General features: G+C 37.9%; 1 long non-coding RNA gene across 1 annotated transcript; it reads left to right on the top strand.

The window, feature by feature from the left end:
- Positions 1-801: 801 nt before the first annotated feature.
- Positions 802-3,432, top strand: LOC306652597. The gene is made up of 3 exons (XR_013761489.1): positions 802-951; positions 2,678-2,779; positions 3,326-3,432. It is a non-coding gene; the product is annotated as an uncharacterized lncRNA (long non-coding RNA).
- The last annotated feature ends 3,693 nt before the right edge of the window (positions 3,433-7,125 follow it).

The following is a 7,125-nucleotide window of genomic DNA, read 5'->3' on the forward strand; positions in this document are numbered from 1 at the left end:
AGGGACAGTTATGGTTCATCTTTAGCTCCCAGAAAATGCTCCACAGACACAGGTCTCACACAAGGAACTTTATTTTATGCAGATGATTCACGTCCACTCGGGGGAAAGGGAAAAAAAGAGAGAGCATAGCTCAAGGTTTCTCTCAGACATATGAATTTCATGGGCTGAGAGGAACCAATCACTGAGGAGAATTCTTACAGAATGACTGATGGACCAATGACATATTAGAACGTAAGGTGGGAGGCAGGAAGATTATGGCAGCTTAAGCTGGAAATTCCTGTAACATAAGAGGTGGAAAGAACGCAGACTGACAGGTGATGGGGAGGCTGGAAATTTCTGTAACAGGAGAGGCGGGCGGAATGCAGATTGACAGGTGGTGGGGAGGCCAGTTTCCTTACACCAAGGAACAGAAAAAAATAAAGGGGGTCCCTGGGCCAACATTCAATCATTTGGGACCCTGAGATTGGCTGGATTTTACTCAGACTGCTGGAATTTCACAAAAGCACTCTCCCACCTGGGCTGTCCTGGGTTCAGCAGGCACAACAAGGCCCTCCCTCTTGATCCCCAAAGTGCCAGTGATTTCCTGGGAGGTGGGAAATGCACACGCACTATGCTGGGGCAGTGGCTGTACCCAATGGTGTCACCAGAGGGTGCTGCCGACATGGGTCTGAGTGGCGCTGGGTGGGAGGTGATGGCTCCTGTGACTTCAGCGCTGCTTGAGCGAATGCAAGCTTTCAGCATTCACGTGGACAGAGAGATTTTGTTCGGCTTCAGAGCGAGAGGTCTGCTGTAGGGCAGCTGAAGTTGCGCCAAAGAGCTCATTCTGAATAGGATCGAGAAGGTACTGTGCACTTCAGGTCACCCTTGTTCTCTTTGACCTTTCGCTCTCAGGCCATGCTGTGGTTGAGCTTTGTCACTATCTCCAGACCTTCTGGACAAGACCTGAGTGAGGTAGGGCATGCTAAAACTCTATATTTCTGGATTCCCCTTGAGCCTGATGAATGAGGGTGAAGCCAGAATTAAGGAGAGGTAGTTAGTGTAGAAATAGGGAATCGGGTCAATTCGAGGAAATTAAGTCATGAAGCCATCTGCCTCTGGAAGTTGGAGACTGCCCCAGAAGAATGGAATGTCAAGGATCTCCAGAGCCCATTGATTACCAAATTTACCTGTTTTTATCAAGGACTGCAAGCAAGGAGCTGCTAATTAATGTCCCCTGGGCCCTTACCTGCCAGAAGCACCCTGGCCCTCCCGCTGCCCATGGTTTCTCACTGAATGCAAAACCAGGCCTAGTCACTTAGGCAGGAAGGAGAGATAAGGGGGGAGAGAACTGGAGAACAAAAAAGAATTTAACCTATAAAAAATGTAGGGTGTGCTCACTTCTTGGGACTTTTAGAACATCAGCCGTGGCCCCCTTCTTCATGCCGGGAGAAGTTTGTATTGAAGGACCTCCAAAAAGGAGACCCCAACTCTATCCCTTGGATTGACGGCAATCCCAATCAACCACAGAAGGCGTCACTTGATGCAAACTGCAAGAGGTGTTTATTCCAGTGTGCTGGGACCCAACTCATGACTCACGCAGGAGTCCAAGGGTCGAGTCCCTAGCAGAAAAATCTTACAAGTTTATAAAGGCAGAAAACCACACATTGGGAGGGGTCACACATGAAAGGGAGAAAAAGGGAAAAAAAGAAAAAAATGGGGGAACAAAGCTGCCAGGAAATTCCAAAGGGGGTCTGAGTTGTCTGATAACATACAACATGTTTTACAATGTTTAACAACAGGGCGTAGATTCTGGTCAATAGTTTCTGGTAATCCTACTGTTTGAGCACTATCTAGTTATCTGGCTCAATTTACTCTTTTACTCTCTGTTTGGCTATTTCTTGGAACAGCTTTAGTGGCTTTTTTCCCATTACTGGGAGGGTGAGCTTAGGGAGTTAAGATAACTGGGAGGGTGACCTTAGGGAGTTAAGACAATGGGAGGGAGACCTTAGGGAGTTGAGATAAAACAGCTTAAAAAATGTTCATTCTTTAAAACAGCTTTAAAAATGTTCATTCTTTCAGTATTATATCAGTATTATTACCTTTAAATAAAACCTGCTTAATATTCTTGCCTTGGCATGCTTCTCTAGTGTTCAATATTCAACAATTAGAAGGAACAAAACTCATCACTGATAAATGGCGGTATCAAAAGCTACACCATCCCAGGGGAGGAACTCTGGGAAACGTGGGTTATACTGTGTTGCAGCCATTTCTTATCAAGTGAACTTGTGAAAGCACAGAAATGATGATTGTAAGCTCATGGCCCACAAATGACAGATGCAGGAGATGGGACTCAAACCTCAGATCAGCAAGTTTTCCTTTATTTTTAAGCAAAGTCCATCAGTCAGACACAGGAGGGCCCATTTTCTGGGTATTGAGATGGCCTGCAGGTTACAGAAGAAATCTGGGTTTTATAGTTTTGGATATTATGGACGTGCAGATTGCACAGTCGAGGAACTAATTTTGCTGGTTAAACTTTTAACTTAGGAAGGTAGTTGTAAAAAGATTAAAATTAATTGTTATCTGGGGAGATAGGAGTTCAGATCCTGAGGGAAGAGTACTCAAGTCTTGCCCATTGCTTTTTTTTCTCTGAGATTCATTGTTTCCCAGAGGTTTGATAATTTTCTTTGCATCCATTTAGGACTCTTTTGCACTGGAGGAAGGTCGAAGTCGAGAGCTGTGTATTCAGTATCCGCCCCTTTCCTTCGGGGCGCATTGTTATTAAGAAAAGATTTACTGAGAGGTTAGTGCTTGACTAGTTTTCCCTCCCTTCTACAAGGTGCAATTATCTCAGTTTTTCTTTGGGAGCTATCTTGTAGAAGTAGATTTTCCATCATAATTTGTTGAGAAAATGACAAGATGGCACTCAGAAATTAGGAGAAACCACAGTTTATTTTACACTGCAGGTCCCAGAGAAGATTAGCACTCCAAAACTCTAAGCCCTGATCCAAAGTTTCTCACAATAATTATGTTACTTGATGTCATCTTAGACCCATCCTGTCATTGGATCATTTTCTTCTTATTTAAAAAAAAAATTCCAAATCTATGTGACTGAAGGCCTCTTGCAGTGTCTCTAACATATAGTGTGCTCACAGAAGAGAAAAGAAGATATAGCTCCTCTAACAGACATCTATTACATTTTAGGAGGAATTAGTTAGACTCTTAAGTCAGTTACTTATTGATAAATTTGACTTCCTGGAGAAAGGCTAAGAGAGGGGAGGGGAATTGACCCCTTCCCCAGGCACTGGACTCTGACCATAACGTTTTTGTAATTTTATTTCACAATCAGGTCTGGTTTTGCCATCACTCCTTCACTCAAAAAAAGTGAAGGAAGTGTTACCTGCATATTATGGGTGAAAAAATGGAAGTACTGAGAAATTGAGCAATTTTCTGATGGTCCTGTAAATAGTTTGTATGGATGTCTGTGCTTGTTTTTTTGGTACCAGTGATTGAACTCAGAGGTGCTCAACAACTAAGCCACATCTCCAGCCCTTTTTTATATTTTACATAGAGAAAAGGTGTTGTTGAGTTTCTTGTCTTCAATAAGGTATATATAGTTACAAAGTTTTCCTACACCATTTGTGGAAAAGATTCTCCTTTTCCCACTGACATGGCATGTTTGTCAAAGCTTGCTTGACCATTTAGGTGTGAGTTTGCTTGTGTCCTCTATCTTCACTTGGTCTCATTTTCCTTATACACTGTGATGTTTGCTGAGCTCTGCAATAAGCTTAGAACTAGGTAGTGCTCTTCCTCCAACTTCTTTTTGCTGGTTTGACTCTTGTATACTCTTTACACTTTTACTCCATTTTAGACTCAGTTTTTCCAAAAGACTTGCTGGGATTATGTTTACAGATACAATAAATTAATAACTCAGTGTAAGAAATAATTGAGATTTTAAAAAATATTGAATCTTTTTATATATGACCATGATATATCACTCAATTTATTTAGGTCATTTAAATTTCTCTTAGTATTGTTCTCTTAGTATTGTTTTATGTGCACAGTGTTCCACGTATATGTCTTGAATTAATTTTTAATCTTTTTTTATTTGTTTATTTATTCTTTAATGTATATTGTGCTTGGGATCTAACCCAGTAACCCACACATGCTAACAAAGCTCTCCAAAACCCAGCCATTGAGTAATTTTGGTAAAAACTATTTTGATTTTTTTTTTTTTGCATTGAATAGGACAGGAAGATAGCCAGCAAGCAGCATGTTTTTTACAATAGCAAAGGTAGTAAAGTAACAGATTCCTCTGAAGAGAAGGGGCCCAGAGTCAGAGCCTGGAATCCTATAGGAAAGTACTGGCTTGTTCTTTTCAAATGTTTTGGGCCCGTCTCCTTTTCTATCTCCTCTGATTCCAGCTCTCTTTTATTTGTTGTTCCTTCCAATTCCCATGCCTACACATCTGTTTTAGTCTTTCTTTTGAGTCTCTGCTCATGTCCATGGGCACATTTGTCAGCTAGAAATTTGGCCTTATAGGCTTATGCTCTGTGTTCTCTCACTGTCTGCCCTGGCTTTGGCTTGTTCCTTTGCCATCCTGTTCTTATTGCCCACACCGTTCTAAATCTCCCTCAGGTTTTTATATTAATGTTTCTTTGATGGGTTGTGAAACTTATTCATAAGTACTCACACATTTTGATATCTGTTGTAAATGGTGGTATATTAAAGTTCAATTTCTGCTGAGTGCAAAGAGCCAAGGCTGCATTCCCAGCTACTCAGGAGAATGATGACATAAGTAAAAGCCAGTCTGGAAAATTAAAAATAAAATTAAAGGCGACTGAAATTGTGAGTGTCCCTGGATTTGATCCTCAGAACAACCAAAAATGATATTTTTACAATATATTTACAATATAGAAGTGCAACTGATTTAAAATAATTTTTGCAGTGACATTAATTTTCAATTTTTGTATAACTTTTATCTGCACAGTTTGTCCATTTAATTGTTTTAATATTTAATCAGTAAAAATATTCTAATTATTAAGAAATGTTTTGGAAACAGATAAAATGAAAGAACCAAGTTATAGTGTTATAATTTTTATTTTTAAAATACACTTTTCTTTTACTTAAAACTCCAATATTTTCAAACATTTGATAACCATATTATTTGTTTTTTAAAAATATTTTATTTTGGAGTAGGTAAAAATTTATGTGCAGTTATAAGAAATAAATAAGAAATGTATAATTCACTCCATTTCTCCTAATGATAAATCACCTTGTCTAACTAGTGTACTGGCACAATTAGTAAGTTGGACTCAGTGTGCTCCAGCTTAAGCCTAGATTCACCAGGGTTACATGTACTGGCATGTGTGCATGCTTCTGCAACTTTTCCATATATGACTATTCACATGCAGATTATCATTCAAGATTCAGATTTATATCATAAGCATTCCTTGCAAAGACTTTTGTGTAAATTGATATTATTTCCTCCTTAAATTATTTGTAAAGTCTATACACAGTGATGCATGCCTGTAATGCCAGGTATTCAACAATGTGTGTTAATGAATTATACATTGTATAAATTTTGTGGATTGGCTCTCTTTTTACCCAGCAACATTCTCCAAATAGGTTGCTGTGTCTGACAGTAGGTTCTTCCATGTTATTGCTCAGTTGTATTCTGTGGCAAGGACAAGCAACCCTTCATTTGTCACCATCAAGTTTATGAGGATATTTTCAGTTTGGTGGGTGCTTATAAATCTAGATGTGTCATATTTGTATCAGGATATTTGTGGAATTCTTTCCATTTCATTTGGATGGATGCCAAAGTGAGCCATTGCTGGGAACCATGTGTAGTAAGAAAGTGTCAAAGTATTTTTAAATGTGCTGTCTAATTTTTCATTCCCACCAACAGTATGTAAAGAGATCCAGTTTCTGTGCCTTTTCACCAGACTTTGTTTTATTTCACTCTGATGGATATGGGTTAGTTTCTCACTGAGGTTTTCATTTTATGTTTGAAGTGGCTAATGAAAATTATTCATGTCTTTACTTTCCCTCCTTTCTTGAATGAATAAAATTGATCTTCCTGTAGATCTTGTACTCCATATTACATTAAAGTGATTTCTTCCTTGTACAAGATTTTTGGTAGAATATTCTATATAGACAGTTGTGTTGATGCTGGACACAGCTTTCTTTTCCTTCAGACTCTGGTTTTATTTACTTTTCTTTATTGAACTTGATAAAGTTTCCAGAACTTTCCTTTTATTTTTAGTGTGATGTGGTTTCATTATGAGTTGTATCAAATTGTGTCCAATATTTTGTTTTGTATCTACTAGAAAATTATTGATTTAAAAAGACTGATCCATCTTTACATTCCTAGGAAAATTCTCACTTGGTCAAGATGTACTATCTATATTTTATATTGCCAACATCAATTTGTTAAAATTTTTAGAGGTTTTGCACATATCTTCTTGAGGTATGTTGGTATGTAGTTAAGAAAATCTGGGCACATTTGTACACATCTGAAATCTCAGGTGCCATAGAGGCTAAGAACAGAAGAATTGCAAGTTCAAGGCCAAACTCAGCAATTTAGTGAGGACTTCTCTTAAATTAAAAACTGCTAGGGGTGAAACTAAATGGTACACTTGCCTACCATGTGTCATGCACTAGGTTTAGTTTGCACTCTAATAAAAAAAAAAAACTTTAAAAAAGTAAACCCACTTGAGCCTAGACTTAATGGAAATATTTCAGTCAATTCAAATTATTTAATAGATACAGAGCTGTTCAGTTAATGTCTTTCTCATGTAAGATTTTGTATTTCTAGTCTTTTAGGAAATGTGTCTATTTTATCAATGTCATTGAATTTGTAGGCCTAAAGTTGTTTGTAATCTTTTCTTATTTCTGTATTCTAAATATTCATAGGATCTCTAGTGATATTATGGTTACATATTCTAAATGTATTCTCTTGTAAGCAGAGCATAGTTTATATATTTATAATCCTTTTAATTTTATTGAGAGTTTTGTGGATTAGACTAAGATTTTGCCATGAAAGTGTTCTTCCTTATACCTTGGAAACCAGTAAATTTTGTCCTGTTGTTTTGGTGGAATGTTCCACAAATTAAATTAGGTCAAGTTTATAAATGTTAAAAATCT

This window comes from Sciurus vulgaris (genome assembly GCF_902686455.1).
Source record: "Sciurus vulgaris genome assembly, contig: HiC_scaffold_587_arrow_ctg1, whole genome shotgun sequence".
NCBI classification, from domain to species: Eukaryota; Metazoa; Chordata; class Mammalia; order Rodentia; family Sciuridae; genus Sciurus; species Sciurus vulgaris.